This window comes from Chionomys nivalis, chromosome 8, assembly GCF_950005125.1.
Source record: "Chionomys nivalis chromosome 8, mChiNiv1.1, whole genome shotgun sequence".
NCBI lineage: Eukaryota > Metazoa > Chordata > Mammalia > Rodentia > Cricetidae > Chionomys > Chionomys nivalis.
In genome coordinates, this window is record NC_080093.1 from 16,526,822 (window position 1) to 16,545,613 (window position 18,792).

Genomic DNA, 18,792 nt, shown 5'->3' on the forward strand with positions numbered 1-18,792 from the left:
AAGCTGCAGCTACCAATTTGAACTTGTTATCCTATAAGCTTTGGCATTAAGATGAATTCTTCCCACTCCAGTAAGAAAGTGTGAATTAACAGTTGTGAGTTCTACTTGCTTTTAAATGATTAAACCCAGTGCCAGTGTATGCAGGTGAGGAGCTTTATAATCTGGCCCTGCTGGCCTTTCCGGAAAGGCCACTCACCTCTAAGGTCCATGAATGTGCCTTCGCTCTGTTTCCCTTTGTTCTTCCTGGTTTTCTTTTCCTCTCTGGTGGTACCAGCTCTCCTTTGCTCACTCCTAATGATTCTTCATCGTTTCAGAGAGTTCACCCTGAACTGTGTGCTCAGAGTTAGCATTTTTCATTTAACCTGCATAAGCATGCATCCTGCCTCATGACCTGCTTAGAGTCTATTATGACATAAGAACCCAGGCTCTCTGAGGGCAGTGACTATGACTCTGTTGTTGCCTGGGGGTTGTATCTATTGCTAACCCCTGAGATGGTGCTTGATCCTTGAGACTTGATCAGTTTCGTTGTGTAAAAAAACAAAACGTGAATGTGAAGTGCAGCAAAATACGGTCAAATAAGTAGTCATAACAAAAGAACTTAGAAGCTGGGCCAGTTCATGTGAATGGAGACTTATGAACTAATCATGGAAAATTACCAGCTATTTCTAAACTATTTACACATCTTTGCAGAGCAGCTCTTTAGCGAAGTAAGTTGCTGTACCTCGTATAGTAATTTCCATATGGCAACTGCCAGGGTATGTTAGTTTATCTAATCTATAGAAAGCAGTATGTCTCTGAGTAGACCAGAAATGCCCATAGTAGAGAAGAGCACAGTACCTGGTGAGTGTGAGTGTGAAATGAACCACATTGATATTTATCTTCAGGAGCTGTGGTATAAGATAACTAGTTTTAAATATCAGCCGGCCTGGAAGGATAGCTCAGCCGTTACAGGCTAGGCTCACAACCCAAAATATAAGTATCAGCCACAACCTTCAGGAACATTCCAGTAACTCAGCAGTATCTTAGCTTTCTCTTGATCTCTTGTCTTTGTGTAAGCATTTGTGGTGGCATTTTATTTGTATTTTAATAATGAAACTTGCCTGAAGATCAGAGAGTAAAACAACCCTACATTGGGTGCCATTTTGTAAACAGACTGTGCTTTAGTTTCCCAGATGCCCAGACCTGAACTATATTAATTAAAACAAGTGTATTCATAACTAGCTCTTGTATCTTAACCCATTTCTATTATATTTTATCATGAGGCTTGTGGTTTGTTATTTCTTGCTTCTTGGGTGGCTACATAGCATCTGCCTGACTCCACCTTCTTTTCTATCTTTGCTTAGATTTCCTGCCTTGCTCTATTCTGCCCTGCCATAGGCCAAAACAGCTTCTTTATTAACCAGTGGTAATAAAACATATTCATAGCATACAGAGGAGACTCCCACATCAAGCATTGACAACAAACTATCAATTTCTCATTCCTAGTGTCCTTTATTACATGGGCCATAACTCATAATGACAGTTTTTTGTGTGTTTGGTTTTTTTTTTGTTTGTTTGTTTGTTTTTTTTGCTGTGTACTATGGTTTGAATATGTTCTTCAAAAAGTTTGTGTTAAGAACAGCCTCCAGTCTTTCCAGGAGATCTTGTCTGTTTCCTCTTCCCAGAGGGATCCATGTATGTCTCTCTTAGGGTTCTCTTTGTTACCTAGCTTCTCTGGGATCGTGGACTATAGGCTGGTTATCCTTTAATTTACGTCTAATATCCACTTATGAGTGAGTATATATCATGTTTGTCTATCTGGGTCTGGGTTACGTCACTCATGATTTTTTTTTCTAGTTCAATCCATCTACATGCAAATTTCAAGCTGTCATAGTTTTTACCGATGAGTAGTACTCCATTGTGTAAATGTAACACATTTTCTTTATCCATTCTTTAGTTGAGGGGCATCTAGGTTGTTTCCATGTTCTGGCTATTAAGAATAATGCTGCTATGAACACAGTTGAGCAAATATCTTTGTGGTATGAGTGTGCATTCTTTGGGTACATGCCAGGGAGTATGTTGCAGGGAAAGAAGGTAGAGGGTGGAAGGGGAGGGGAGAAGGGGCAGGAGGAGGAGAACATATGGGATGGGATGCTCAAGAAGGGGAAGGACAGTGAGGGAAAGCAAGGAAAGCGATATCTTGACTGAGGGAGTCATCAGAGGACTAACAAGAAACATGGCACTAGGGAAATTCCAAGGAATCCACAAAGATGACCCCAGCTAAGACTCTAAGCAACAGTGGAGTGGATGCCTAAACTGGCTTTCCCCTATAATCAGATTGATGCCTACCTTATTTGTCATCATAGAACCTCTATCCAGCAACTGATGGAAGCAGATACAGAGATCTACAGTGAAACATTGGGCCAATCTTCTGGAGATCAGCCCAAGAGAGGGAGGAGCGATAATAGGAGCAAGACCATGATGGTGATACCCACAGAAACAGCTGACCTGAGCTAGTGAGTGTTCACTGACTCGACTGATAGCAGGGGAGCCTGCATGGGACCTAACTAGGCCCATTGAATGTGGGGGACAGTTGTGAGGCTCAGGCAGTCTGTGGGGCCACTGGTAGTGGGACCAGGATTTATCCCTAGTGCTTGAACTGGCGTCTTGGAGCTTTCTCTTTGGAGGGATTCTTTGCTCATCCTAGATATGGGGGGAGGGCCTTGGTCTTGCCTCGAAGTGAAGTGTCAGACTTTGTTGACTCCCCGTGGGAAGCCTCACTTACCCTTTCTGAGAAGTGGATGGTGGGGAAAGGGGGCTGGAGAAGGGGAGGGACTAGGAATGGGGATAGCTATGTAAAATGAGAAAAAAAATTGTACTAAAAAAATCTTAGAGAGAACAGCCTCCAGTCACCAGTGTTGAGAGAGAGAGAGAGCCTAGAGAGGAGACTAAGTAATGGGTATAATGAATTAAGACCTTTATGGCAAGAAAGAGTTCATTTTTTTGTCCCCATGTGTATGCTGCCTCCCTCCTTCCCTTTTCCCCTCTCACCCTCATTTCTTACATTCTACTTTTTGCTGTGAGATGACAGATATAGCGAGAAGGTTTTCACCAGGCATTGTCCTCACTTTTAGATTTCCAGCCTCCAGAATAGTCAACGATTTCTACCTGTCAGAAATTACAGTCTACAACATTCTTCTAGAGCAGCGCAAGATGAACAACGAGAAGTTGGTTCCAGAGGAGTGGGGCGTTCCTGTAATGAGCATCTGAAAATGTGGACATAGTTTTGGAATTGAGTAATTAGTAGAGGCATTTGGAGAGGCAGGCTAGAAACAGCCTGGGTTGCTGTAAGCAAAGTCAGAGGAATTTGTCATGAGGGCTTAACAAGGAGAGCTGTAGGGAAAGTGAGTTTTAAGATACCACAAATGGGATGCCCAAGACTGTTATGAGGAAGCAGAAATAGGAACTAAGTGTTGAGAACTGGAGTAAAGGTTATCATTGTTCCAAGCTGAAAAGAAGGTCTTATTGTCTGTGACAAGGCGTTCTACAGGATGAATCTTAAGATTGTTCTCAAGATACCTAGTAGAAGAAATCTCCTTTCTTTGTTATACAAGGGACTGAACCCAGATCCCAGCACATGTGAGTAAATACTCTAGCAGTAACTACTCCCCACCCTATTTGAGGACATTTCTGTCTATAATCTTGAAGCAGCTGCATGACTTCTTTTAGCTGTAGATGGCAAAAATGATTTAGAAATGGGATGTTAAAAGGAAGCAGAACTTGGGGATTTGAAGACTCCTTAGCCTAGCACCTGTACAGAATGACAACAGAAAAACCAGTGTTTGCTGAAGCACTGGCAGAAGTTTAGCTAGCTTCTTAGTCTCTTACCAAGAGCCAGTTAATTTATATTGGTTATAAATTACTCAGTTTCAAATACTGTTACAGCACAAAAGGGAATATGATAACCATATATTATCTCTTTGCCATTGTTTTTTAATTCATTTTTAATTCTGTTTTTTAATGTAGAAAAATACATTCTCACATAAGTATTAGGTACCTACTGTGCTGCTAAAGCAACAAAAAAAGGCATGTAATTTTGGAGATGGGGCAGTGTGTCAAGTAAAGAGGGTGAGTAGCATGGCAAGATCAGTGAAGATCAATAGAATCTGGTGTTTCTAGGAAACAGTGTGATTTGAGCCATTTCAAAGGATGGATGGAAGGCAGCCAGCTGAAAATGGTGATTATGCAATGTGTTTGAAGCAGTGGGAAAGTAATGTGTAACATTTTAAAATGCAGTTTCCTAGACTCTTGCCTCATTAGTACCAGGAAGCATGAGGTCCTCTCTCTGCAAGTCCCTGTCAATAAGTTTCTGTTTACTGGCACAGGTCCCCATCTGCAGGTGTTCTCTTTGAATCCTCACAACCATAAGAGGTTCTGTTATCATCCTACAGCTGGGGTTCAGAAGGGTCACTTGACCCAAAAAACACATGAATAACAAGTAGCCAAGTAAGCTCAGTGGTGGTGTACACCTTTAATCCCAGCACTCAGGAAGCAGAGGCAGGCAGATCTCTGTGTCTGAGGCCAGTCTGGTGTTCAGAATGAGTTCCAGGACAGCCAGAGCCACACAGAGAAACCCTGTTTCAAAAAATAAAACCAAGTAGCGAAGTAAAGCTTTGAGCTATATCATAGATCCAGGTCTTTACCACACTCCTTAACCTTGTTCATTGGAGCAGTTAGGACAGTGGACACTCAGAGTTTAGGGGCGATTTCAGAGGGCGTATAGTCTAAAAAAGGCCAGGAAAATGGATGAGCAGTTATTTAACTTGTTAAGTTGTGGCCTATGGGTTGGCTTTCTCTGCCCTCCATAGGGCCAGAAAGAAGTGCTCTCTGCAGAGGAGGTGGTCAAAATAACAGCTGACTGCAGAAGCTTGAGCCTTTTGGAGCCTAGACAAGCAGCATTCTTCCATTATATGGACCAAATGGACCTAAATAGCATAAAAGCAGGCCTGGGATACTGTGGCATACCTAATCTGTATTTAGGTAGGTAGCCCTCCTGCTCCCAGTATCATAATGTTACCTTGACTGAAAAATCCCCCTGCCAGATCATACCCCTCACTGAAAAGAGCCTCCACACATTAAGTGTTTGGTGCATGAATAGAGAGACTGAAAGAACCAGTTTGCCCTCCAAATTTCTCCATTTGCTCGTCAGCCAGGATTTGCATCTTATTAGCTATATTAAGCTGAATTGGAGTTCACGCAAACAAGGGAAATTCAGACAAACTGCATATTGATTACCCCTTATAGTGGTATATTATTTGTATTTTAATAAATCTTGCCCAAAACCAGAGAGAGGCAAAGCTAAAGCCACTAGAGGTCAGGTAATGGTGACACATACCTTTAATCCCAGGATTTGGGAGACAGAGGTAGATGGATCTCAGTGAGTTCAGGGCCACCCTGGACTACACAAGATTAGAATTCTCAGAAACAAATTTAGGCAGTAGTGGGCTACACCTGTAGTCCCAGCCATAGGGAAACACTAGAGGGAATATGAATGGGAGGAAAAGGAGTTTAGTCTGCTTAGTCTGCAGTCGCCCAGCCTTGGTAGAGGTGAGACTTCTCGAGTGACTTGGCTGCTTTGCTTTTCTGGTTTTCAGACTGAACTCAATTTCTGTCTCTGGGTATTTATTATTTGTGCTACATTTGGCGCCCAATATTTGGGGTATGAATTCATGAAAAAGTCATTTGTCTAAAAGAGAGTTTTTTCCCCACATTAAAAATGGGGAAAACCATGAAAACGGAGGGATTTGGATCTCTGTATGATCATATGCTAGACAGTTTGAAAATGGAACAAGTAAACGAGAGGATATCTAATTTAGATGGGATTTATGTAATGTCAAATGTAAACATTGTCAGCATTTTGATTTTTGTCTTACACTAAAAATGTTGACTAATGTGAGTGCTAAGATACAGATCTTAGAAAAAAATTAGTAAAGCAGAACACAGACAGATTCAAACCCAGACATAAGAATTTAATGGAGAGCTGATCTCAGCACTAGATTATAAGAATAGAGAGGAACAGCCTAAAGTTTTCAGACAACCAACTTTAATATGTCCAGTAACCTTACCAAATGGCAGAGGCTCTGTTACAGCTGACTGGACTCTTGTGTCACTGTTAGATTTAAAGAGATTCAAGGAAGCAATAGTCTCATATGACATGCATTTATATTTTGTGAAGAAAATGTTAAATTCGTGGTCAGCTTGTAATAGAATTATCCCTAACCCTAACCACTGGAAAGATTTGGATAATGGAGTTTTAGAGACTGGTATACAATTACAATGGAGTATCTGGTTCAGAGAAGAGGCTAAGATTATCGAACAATGAACTAAAGCTAGAAGTAGGGGACTGTCCCAAGATAGGAGGAGAATGTGCTACTATAGAAAGGGAGGCTATATATGATGACCACACCCTGCATTTATGCTGCACAGCAGCTTTGAATGTTTGGGACAGAATTGGAGAATTAGAAAAGAAAATTGAGTCATTTACTAACATTATGCAGGGGCCAAGGAAAGACTTTAATCTTTTTCTTACAAAGATTGACTTCAGCAGTAAATAGAATGATACCAAATTCAGAAGCCAGACAAATTATAATTGAATCTCTGGCTTTTGGTTGAGTTAAAACCACATGAAAAGCTTTTATAGTGGGAGTCGTCACTCAAAGGTCAAGGATTGGAGGGAGGCAGTACTTGGGGTGCAGCTTCACATGGGGCAGAGGTGGCACTGTGGGAGAATTGCTACAGCTGTGGAGCTGCAGAGATATCCTGATTTATCAGGGGGCCAGGCTATACGTAGAGCTGCAAAGGACCACTCTGGAGGGGTAGGGGCACAATAGGACAGCTCTTGAGGGGGAGGGGTACAGTCGGACTTCTCTGGAGGGACAGGAGCACAGTGGGACAGCTTTGGAGGGTAGGGGTACAATAGGACTGCTCTGGAGGGGGAGGGGTACAGTCAGACTGCTCTGGAGGGGTAGGGGCACAGTGGGACAGCTCTGGAGGGTAGGGGTACAATAGGACTGCTCTGGAGGCTGGGCAGAAATTGATCGATTATTGATTGGTAATGTGCTGAAAGCCTCAGAATTTCATTAAAACCATCATGTCAATAGCAAAGGTTTAAAAGAGGACTTTTCCATCACAATGTAACAAGTCAAGGAGAGTATAAGGAAATGTCCTACTTGTTCTCTATACAACCAAACACTACCTGTAGGAAGTAAACCAAAGTATACTCAAAGGAATGAAATCTGGCAGATGAATGTGTTCCATTTTGTAGAATTTGGAAAACTAAAGTATGTATGCTTCACCATTGATACCCATTCAGGTTTTCAATGGGCAACTGCTTTGAGTTCAGAAAAGGCTGATTTGGCACACACTTGCTAGAAGTTATGGCCATCATGGGTATACCTGTACAAAAAAAGACAGACAATGCTTTAATATATGTCTCTAGGAAAATGAAACAGGTTTTTGCTTATTTTCATTTCCTATGGCAGACATTTCAGTTGAACTGCTCTCCACGTGGCTTGGACTGCTGGCTCCAATCCAGATAAGGAAAACAACACAAGGTAGACAGGAGAAGGAAGAGCTGTAGGGAAGTTGGCCTGTGTGGTACAGGACACCTTCTCTTCTATTTCTCTTCCCGGGACTCATCTTCACTAACAGAGAGAGGTGGAAGCTTCTGCGATGCTTCTCACTCATGATGCTGAAGAACTTTGGGATGGAGAAGAGGAGCCTGGAAGAGAGGGTGCAGGAGAAAGCCCCATGCCTTGTGGAGGAAGGTGAAGCCTACAGCCTGTCCGGGGTCCTTGCCTCTCCTTTAGGAGTCCCTTGGCCCAAGGTTGGCCCTGTCTGTGAAGACATCAGTCAGAATAGGAACCTCATCCCGGAAGCTGGTGGTTAGGGCTCTGCAGGGCTTTCAGTCGATTCAGTTTCTAACTGTGGTACTTTATTAGCTGTACATTTGGACATAAGCTATATTTTCATTATTTGAAAAAAATCAAGCTGTAAATCAAAACCAGTAGAAAGATTTGATGATATAGTAAAAGGCATTTGCATAATACCCAATATATTTGAAATGTTCCATAATGTTGCTCATTGCTATTATTATACACATAATAATAAAATGTGTTATCATTATAGTATAATACTATAGAGAGCATATGGTATCTCGTGCTATGAGAATAATGGAATATGCTAACGGCATATGTACTGTGTATGCTAATATATACATGTGTAATTAATATGACTAGAAGATGCTTGCATCCTAATAAAGGAAGTTTAGAGGAATAAGTCATATGTAGATATTTGAAAAGAGATACCAGTTCTTGAAATCCTAATGCAAGATGACTATAATGCTCATTGTTGAGGCGCTGGGAGTGGGCTGGGAGGGGCTTGCCTAGCATGGGCATGGGTTCAATCCTGAGCACTGCAAACACAAATCTCACTGTTCAAACTCTCCCCCCACCAAGCCCTTTAATCCCACCTTCATCCTGGCCTGCCCTCCCCGCAATGTGATCTGCTCCATCCTCTTCATGAGCATTTCCACTATAAGAACAAGACACCCTTCACCCTCAAGGACCTCTTTTTTTTTTTTTTTTTTTTTAAAGATTTATTTATTTATTTTGTATGCAGTGTTGTCTGCATGTATGCCTGCAGGCCAGAAGAGGGTACCAGATTTCATTACAGATGGTTGTGAGCCACCATGTGGTTGCTGGGAATTGAACTCAGGACCTCTGGAAGAACAATCAGTGCTCTTAACCTCTGAGCCATCTCTCCAGCCCCCTCAAGGACCTCTTAAATAAAAATTTTCACTGAGTGAACTCTGTGTGGTGCCAGGTAAGACCCAGCTTCTACCCAAGTTTGTCACTGTCCATATTGATCTACTTGAAGACCATCCAGAGTCCAAGGCTCTGGGTGCCCTTGACCTGTGAGCACAGTGCCCTTTCATATGTGTGTGCTGAGGTTAGCCCTTGACCTGTGAGCACAGTGCCCTTTCATATGTGTGTGCTGAGGTTAGCCCTTGACCTGTGAACACAGTGCCTTTCATATGTGTATGCTGATGTTAGCCCTTGACCTGTGAGCACAGTGCCCTTTCATATGTGTGTGCTGAGATTAGCCCAGCATCTGGGGAAGTTTGACCTCTGCTTACTCCAACTGTTGTGTTCAGAAAAATTCATAATCCGGGAGTGTGGATCAGTCATAGAGCACTTGTCTGATGTTGTGAGGCTGGGCACTGTGAACTGAAGGGAGAAGGAGGGAGGGTAGAGGGGATCGAGAAAGTGAATTCCCAGTCTCCACTGGAACCGCTCAGTCCTCCTCTCCTCACTGACTCCGGCTGAGCAGAGGGAAGCGTCAGAGGTGGAGGGACGTTCCTCTTTGCACGTTACTCCCCCACTTCTGTTTGTTACACCACTCCCCACAGATGGATTTGTGAGTTTTTGTGTTTGCTCACTTTCATTTTTAGATGTACAATCTATGGCCAACATCTATGGAGTATATTCCTGGAAATCATAAGGAAGCCTTGAAAAGACTTGATGATGTTAAAGTTTTCATTCTGGAAAAAGTGAAGGAGCATCAAGTGTCCCTGGATCCTGCTAACCCTCGGGACTGCATTGACTGTTTCCTCAGCAAGATCGAGGAGGTTCGGAACCTAGGGAGGGGACCTCTTCCCTTTCTGTATTTGAGCCCTCATGAAGATGCAGGAAAGCAGAGTCCCATATGAAAGTCATTGTTACAGTTCTGGTATTATGTGGCTTGCTGGATAAAGAATTTGAAACAAATGCGCGGTACATGAACCATAAGTGACGGTGTGCACACTTAGTAACAGCTATTGCCTGGCATGGGTCCTCGGAATGCAGCCGAACACAAAACACCATGTCTGAGGAAACCGTGTGACTCTAAAACCACATCTGGAGCTCCAAATCAGAAAACTAGCACTGTCCACGTAAGAGTCCCCCAGCTGTAGAGAGGAGAGGAAAACACCACTCAGTTGTATCATAAGTGCACATATTCCCACAACCCTTGGCGGGGGTTGACTTATATAGCCAGGCTCCCTAGAAAAGATGTCTGAGAGAAGAATAACAATGTCCCTTCCACTGTTCAGAGTTCCCTGAGTTAGTTGAGGTGTTTACACTTATTCCAGTTACCCAGGAGGTCCATTGCAACAAATAGCCCATTCATTCTGGTGAACATTAGGGGGACCATGTGTTTCTCTGGGAAAAAGAAAACTCTAGCACTCAGAGGCAAAAACAGGTAAGTCTCCGTGAGTTTGAGGCCAGCCTGCTCTACATAGCAAACAAGTTGCAGAAAAAGGCAGGCAAATGGCGGCGCACGACGTCCGTCTGCGCTCTATGCGCTATCATACAGTTAGTGAACCGGGCAAGGGGCTGGAGATTGAAACACACAAAGACACACAGGCAGACACACAGGGACACGGGTCATCCTTGAAACAAGAATACTCCAAGAATGCCCCCTTTATACAAAGTCACACAGAGACATGGGTCATCCTTGAAACAGGAATGCCCCAAGAATGCCCCCTTTATTGTATGCCAGAGCTGCTTATATAGGGATTCTTAACTGATAGCCATACCACAGCCAAACCCACCAGAAACCACTCCCCTGTCATCAGGAACTCCTGAGGGTCTCGTGCTCAGAGCAGCTGCAAGCATTACAAGTTGTTTACCAGAAATTCAGGACCTGGGGGAGGGGGGGTGTTCACAGCTCCCAACAGTAAATCTCTGTGAGTTTGAGGCCAGCCTGCTCTACATAGCAAACAAGTTACAGAAGAGCCCTAGAGCTGGGTAGAAAAAGGAAAGCTGGTCGCTGTCACACACCAGTGACCTCCTACACTGGGCTCCAGCAGTTTTTCAGCTCTTCTTTCATGAAATACAGAAACCTATCATCCGCCAAGTGTTTGTGCATGAGATGTTTTTGTGAGCGCTTCCTCTTTAACACTTCAACTCTGTTAAAGCTTTCTGAAACTCAGGGAAGAGATGAAGTAGTATGCCAGGGGCACACGTCTGTGTCTTGGCTAACCTGAGCGTCAAGCCCAGGAGACTTCGCCTCATGACTGATTGCTCAAATCACAACAGTACAGCATACAAAAGGAATCTTGTGAAGACTGGAAGCTTGTATGGGGGGATTTTAGGAAACCATCGCCTCCTCTTGAGCTCACAGAGCCCCTAACTCTACCACCTACAGGAGAAGTACAACCTGAAATCTGAATTTGATCTGGAGAACTTGGCAACCTGCGGGTCCAACCTGTTTAGAGCCGTTGCCGAGACAACCAGTGTCACCCTGTGATTCGGGATTCTGCTGCCTGTGAAGCACCCAGAGGTGCAAGGTACCTGTTGGAAAGAGGGCGGGGCTGCCACCCTTCCTGGGAAGGGGTTTGGTTTTGAGGGACAGAATTATGTCCCTTAATGCTGATAGGAAGAGAAGAACTTAGGAACTAAATGACTTTCATTTAAGGTCAAAAATAGGGCTTATGAGCCGGGCGATGGTGGCGCACGCCTTTAATCCCAGCACTCGGGAGGCAGAGGCAGGCGGATCTCTGTGAGTTCGAGACCAGCCTGGTCTATAAGAGTTAGTTCCAGGACAGGCTCCAAAACCACAGAGAAACCCTGTCTCGAAAAACCAAAAAAAAAAAAAAAAAAAAACCAAAAATAGGGCTTATGAGTCTCAAACCTCATATGTTAGAAAAAGAGACCAAAAAACTGAGCCATAGTGAGCAAAAGATGTAGTGGTTTCCATGCGGAAATCACAGCTGTTCGTGCCAACACCGGCAGTGTGACCTCACGTGAGGTCTGCCATCTTTCAGGCTTCTATTTTCCCACCTTTATAACGTACCAAATTCCCCAAGGATGTAAGTGTAAACTCTGATGTACTTTTTATATTTCTTTATTGGTATATACTAATTACTTACAATGATGGTTTCTTTGTAACTTTTACAAGCAAGCATATGATGTATTTAAATCCTATTCCTTTCTCCCACTTCCCTCTCCTGTTGACCCCCTTCCTTTCCCCAGATAGTCCCCTACTTCCCCTATTTTCATGTTTTGTTTTGTGCGCGCGTGCGTGCGTGCATATGCGTGTGTGCCAATGAGTTTAGTGAGGGGTTGCTGACAGAATGGGCCACTGTCAGTAGCTGTGCCACTGAAGGGAAGTCTCCCTTCTACAGCCACCTCTAACCTGCTTAGAGATCATGAGGTGGGGCTCAGCCGTGCTTTTAAAGTGAAGTCAAACATTAGATCACAGTTTGTAGGGAAGCTGGAGAATCTCACGCCTGTTCCCAGAATACAGACTGTGGGAAGTCAGTATTTACCGCTCAAAACACAGTTGCCCTCCCCCAGGAGATGCGGAAAGTGAGCATAGCTGTTAGAGGTGCTCCCAGCCTGATAAGGAGCTAACATTTTCCCTTTCTGGCTGAATTGCTGGAAATCACGTGATCAGGTGGGACCGCCTGGATCTTTTCCTAAGCTCAATGGAACTGCCGCCTTTGTTTCCAACAGCCAAGTCGTTAGGATTTGCAGCAGAACAGGGCTGCCTAGTAACACCCCTTTGACTCCCACGAAGCCTTCTCTAGTCCACATTCTATCTCTATCACTCGGGGGAAGTGTTTCCAGGTCTCTTGGGAATATAGGCCTGAGTAGCCCTTACACTGTCTCTGCAACCAACATTCATGAAGAAATTGATGGTGTGAGTGGTCACCACTGGCCCCCCAGCATGAAGGACAAAGTGAAGCTGCCCTGCACCTATGCTATGTTGCATGAGATTCAAAGATACGTCAATCACTCTTCTTCCATCTAGTCTGCCCCAGGCTGTGGTCAAGGACACAAAGTTCAGACCCTAGGTCATCCCCGAGGTTAGATGCATTTGGAAAAGATGGCTGGGAAGGAAGGGACACCATGGCCCCTGCTGATGTTGGGGAGTTCTCAGTTCTGTGGTTGGGAGAGTCACCAAAAGAACACAGAGTCACAGACACTCTGTCACCTTCGGGGCCTTGCCTCTGACTCCTTAGAATCTGGGAGGCTGACCTGAAGCTTCCTTGGCCCCTTCCTGTCTTCCTAGCACACGTATTAAGCGAACAGTGGTTCACCTGATTTTTCACAGTGGATTTTAAAAAGCGGGACTCCGGCAAGGTGCAGCCATTCTTACACTGAACCACACCAGTGTCCTTAATCTTGATTTTCAGTTGCTCAAACATTCGGGCTGTTTTTGCCACTGACAGTTAACGCGTGCTGGCTAGGGATGCAAGGCACCTTCTGCATATAGCTGCATATATAGTGTGGAGCAAACATTCCACGTGTGACCAAACCAGCCTCCAGTCCGACAAGGATGAGTACACAAGTCTGCTGAAGAGCGGGTCCACACAATCTCCATAGCTGACACCTGAGTTCAGATCCCAGCACCCACGCAGAAAGCCAGGCATGGCATGCACATGGACCCCAGCACTGTGGTGGGCAGAGACAGGATGATCTCCAGGCCTTTCCTTCCTTTGTTGTTGCTGTTGTTGAGTGCTGGGATTAAAGACATGCACTGCCAGCGTCCCTTTTCTTCCCTTTTCTTTTTAATTACAACACTGTTTGGTCAATGGTTCATGCATATTTCTCGCTACCTCTTATGTCTTAACCCATTTCTGTTAATCTGTGTATCACCACAAGGCTGTGGCTTACTGGTAAAGTTTCAGTATCTCTCCTTTGGTAGCTACATGGTGTCTCCTTGACTCCTCCTACTCTATCTCTATCTCAACTCAGATTTCCTGTCTGGTTTTACTCTGCTAAGTCATTGGCCAAAACAGCTTCTTCATTAATCAATGATAATAAAACATATTCATAACATACAGAGGGGAATCCCACATCAGCCATTTTTTTTTTTTATTATTAATGAACCATCCATGAACCCAATGTAACAAATTCTTTTAGGTATGTATGATTCTCTGGATCTTTTTTTCTTTATTTTTTAAAAAAGAAAACAAACTATCTTTTGTTTTCCTTCATTTTTAATAGAACAAGTTCTCAATATACTGCCCAAGCTGGCCTCAATCTTTCAGTCTTTCTAATGTAATTACTGGTGTGCTGATATTACAGGGTACACCACCAAACCAGCTAAGAAAAGCTTTCATATTTAAAAAAATTACAAGGAAAATACTCAAGAGTAAACAGGAAGTTTGCAAGATTTTAAAGTAATGAAAGATTTTTGTTGTTGCTGCTGCTTTGAGACAGAGTTTCTCTGTGTGTCAAACCTGACTATCCTGGAACTCACTCTGTAGAACTTGCCACCATGCTCAGTGGGAAAGTTTTTTTTTTTAATTTATTATTTATATCCTGACTGCAGTTTCCTCTCCCTCATCTCCTCCCATTCCCTCACCAATCTCCCATGAAAGAGTTTTTTAGCTTGAGCATGCTAATTTAGACAATTTTTTAATAAATTAAAAACTGTATTCTGTATTAGACGGGAAAACAAGTTATCCCCCAATATAACTATATCTTACATTACATATATAATATATAAAATGTATTTATATTACATACATAAAAATAACCATATATGTTTTTTGGAACCAAACTGACAGATTCCAATTTTGATATGTAATTTTAAAAAAGAAATGATAGGAGCTGGGCAGGGTGGCACATACCTTTAATCTCAGTGCTCATGAGGCAGAAGCAGGAAGATCTCTGAGTTTGGGGCCAACCAGGTCTACAGAGCAAGTTCCAGGACAGTCAGGTTTATGCAGAGAAACCCTATCTCAAAAAACAAAACAAACAAGCAAGATGAGTATGAATGCTACAAAATGATAAAACATAAGTCCATAGTCCTTTTAATTTATTTTTTGTGTGTGGTAATTATAAATGGCTAATGAGTATATAAAAATATACTCACAGAATGGAATAGGTTGAAAATAAAAATTATAAAGATTCATGTTTTAATTTAGCATAGTATATTAACGGGATGTTAATGAAAGCTTTTTGTTTGTTTGTTTTTGTTTTTTTGTTTTTGAGCCAAGGCTATACCTTGGCTGGCCTGGAACTCCCTTGTAGATCAGGTTGGCCTCACCAGCTCTGTATAAGGGATGGAATTCTTGTTGGTAGTAGTAACCAGGGTAACCTCCTCAACAGCTACAGACTGTTAAAGCACCCGGTGAGCATCTCCACTGCTAAGAACTTACTTTTGTGTAGATTTCCCCAAAAATAAGAATTTATTTTTTATATATATATTTGAAAGCCAGATGTCAAGGCCCACACTTGAAATCTCAGTATTTGGCAAAGGGGTGCCCTGCGATCAGGTGGGGCTGGATTTGGGATCCAGCTGTGCTGCTTGCCAGGACAACCTCCAGTAAAACCCAACTTCCTTATTTATATTTTGTGAGCCAGAAAACATCCAGGTACTCAGCTGGCACGAGAGTTCATCGAGGTTTAAAACATCCCAGCCCAGTGTCAGGCAGATGTGAGGCTCCCAGAGAGAGTGGCACCATCAGCATCTCGTCATCTAAGCTGGAGCTTCTTGGACATTCCCCGCTCACACCCCCTTGCTAGCAGGGAAGCTCTGACCTTTGTTTATTAGGTACACAAAACAGGTACACACTTTAAACATTTCCCAGTGATAAATCAGAAAGAAAATAATTTGAAAACATTTTTGCTGTACATATAATTTTACAGTGTACGAAATTTATACAATATATAAAACAACCACGTTTGCACACTAAGGAGACAGCTATGCTTGGTATTTTTAGATGAAGACTAAACTATGGGTTGAGTATTTGATACTGTGGGAAGGAGAGCATCTAGGGTGATTTCCAGAGTTAGCTGATGTTTTGATTTTATAGTTGTCAACGCTGAGGATGCCACTTTGCAGAAATGGACAGTTTAAAAAGAGCAACAGGATATTTAGTGCCATTTCAGAAGTTTCTGAAAAATCCTGCCTAATCCCAAACCAAAACTGCTTTAAATCTCTTCTTCTTTTTTCCCCTCAGGTTTTTCTTCAAGACAGGCTTTCTCTGTGCGACAGCCCTGCTTGAAACTTCTTAGTGGCACTCAAGTCAGTGGCTTAAATAGCAATTTTTTAAAACCAAACATCCTTTCTAACATAATGCAACTTGAAGATGCATTAAATTTAGACTTGCAGGCTGAAGGAGGACAGAAGGAAAAACCTGAACACTCTTTGTTTTCCAAAACGGAGTCGCTGTTTCTGTAAGAGTAGAGGACCTTGTGTGTGCAGGAAGAACATTGCAGCCCATAGGGTGCAGCGGTCTTGAATCTCAGCTGCGGTGTGTCAGGTCATGCTCTTTTCTGTTGTATGGTGTGACAGCGTGCTCATGACAACATGCTGTGTTCAGAACACGGCTGCAGTGAAGTCGCAGGATGCAGCACACGTAAGCACTTTGTGAAATGCCTCCGTTTCTCTGCATGTTTGCTTTTAATTACACTTTTGGTCCTTGTGTACTCAGAAGCCTTTAATTGTTGTCAAATCATGCGCAGTCCCCTTTCTCATAGTTCACTTTATATCGCTATGGTAAAAACACTGTGACCAAAAGCATTTGAAGGGGAAAGGGTTTCTTTATATTTAGCTTACATATCCCAGCTTCCACTGAGGGAAGCTAAGGCAGGAACTGAAGCCATGAAGGAGCATTGCTTACTGGCATGCTCTCCCTGGCTTACCACGTTTACATTCTTATACACCCAGGACCACCTGCCCAGGGGTGGCACCACCACAGTGGGCTGGGCACTTCCACATCAATCACTCATCAGAAAAGTGCTCCATGAGCTAGGTGACATATAAAGAGAGACTGCTCGCTTGTTCCCCACTACCCAGACCCAAATAATCACACAGAAGCTATATTAATTGCAACATTGCTTGGCTAATGTCTCAGGCATATTTCTAGCTAGCTCTTACATCTTAAATTAATTTATTACGATTAACCTGTTTTGCCACAAGGCTGTGGTTTACTGGAAAGGCTCTGGTTGCATCTTTCTTCTTCAGCATGGAGTCTCCTTGACTTTTCCTGCTCTTTCTATACATCTCTGTTCAGATTTCCTGCCTGCCTTTACTCCGTTAAGCCATTGACCCAAATAGCTTATTCATTAACCAATAAAAGCAAAACATATACAGAAAAACACCCCACACCATCTCTACTTTTCTGTCTAATTAAAAAGGAAGGTTTTAACTTTAACATAATGAAGCTATATATATAAAACAGATATCAAGCAAGAATTATAGTTACGATATTTAGTCTATTTGTATCTGGCAAAATTAAAGAAAATAGTCTATCATCTATTTTATCTTTGTAAATCTAAAGTTTTATATATAATTTATCTTTTATCATAAGTAAGGAACACTATAACTATAATTATCTGCCTTCAACTCCATCAAAGACCCCAAAAGGATATAATATTACCTAAGTAAACAGGAAGTACATTGAAAGCACTTCAAAAACTTTAGAATTGACAGAAACAGTGGCAGGCCAATTTGATAAGAATGTTTTCTCGGTTGAGATTTTCTCTTCTCAAATGACTCTAGCTTGTGTCAGGTTAACTGAAGACTAACCAGAATACCCATATTTATGACTCTCCATAGGATCAAGACCCACAGTTTAAGAAGCTGGAGTCTGCCAGACTGTGGTGGCACACCTTTAATCCCAGCACTTGGAAGGCAGAGGCAGGTAGCTCTCAGGGTTCAGGGCCAGCCTGGTCTACAGAGTGAGTTCAAAGACAGTCTAGGATACACAAAGAAACTCTGTTCTGGGGGGGGGGGGGGGGAGAAGCTGGAATCTAAACCTAAGCTTCACAAAATCTTAGCAGGCCAGGAGGAAAACCTGTCTTCATTACCCCTTCTTACAGTGAGGAAAATGGAGTTTGACTGTACCAATCTGAGGCTCAGGATCTCATTTTCTTTCTCTTATATCTGAATCCAGAGAGAAAAAAATAGTAAGCATATAAAAGTATTTCTTTCATCTTGAGACGGAAGCCCCAGTAAAGCCCATGTGTGGACAATGTGAACACAAGCCTCAGGTTTTCAGTGACTATTACTGAACACTGTCACTCTTACCCAGAGAGCCATCCTGTCAATCGAGAAGTGTGTGTAGCCGCTATAACCTGAGACAGTGGTTGAGGAGGAAGGGGAGTTTCCCCCTACCAGGTGTACTGGTAACAGGAGGGTTTGACTTGCTTGTGAGCTAATGCATGACAAGGTACCGTTGCGTTCTCCGTCCTTGATTTCCGGGCGCCGCAGTACTCCCGCTGCTGTCTTCCATCTTACTGGATCATAAGGAGTTTCCCAACCCAGGGACATTTGACCCAGGACACGTTCTGGATGAAAATGGCTGCTTCAAGAAAACAGAGTGTTTTGTTTCTTTCTCCTTTGGTAAGTACACATGTTTCAGGCAATGTTTAGCTTCACTGAATTATATCGTGAGTAAGAGACCCACTGATGCAAAATTAATTGGCCAAACTGTCACAATTTTTCAAGTCCAGAGGGACATTTAAGTCTATACATCAGTATAGACTTCCAGGAACGATTTTGTGGGCTGCTAAGGCAAGTTTTTAAAGAAAGCAAACATTACTCAAATTCAGATGTCATCTACTGCCTGGTGATAAAGTAACTCACTGCTGCAATTTTTACCTATTATTTCCTTTTGTAATATTAATTTTTCCAAAACACAGGCACAGATGTCTTCATTTTTGACTGTTAACTTTACTAATCTTCTGATTCCCAAAACCAGAGTCCATCAAAGAGCCTCAGCCACTCCATCTTCTGTCTTCAGAATTTGAC

At 42.7% G+C, this 18,792-nt stretch overlaps 1 pseudogene; it reads left to right on the top strand.

Annotated features, from left to right (window-relative positions):
* Positions 1 to 644: 644 nt before the first annotated feature.
* On the top strand, positions 645 to 18,506 carry LOC130879264 (cytochrome P450 2C44-like; annotated as a pseudogene).
* Positions 18,507 to 18,792: the final 286 nt, after the last annotated feature.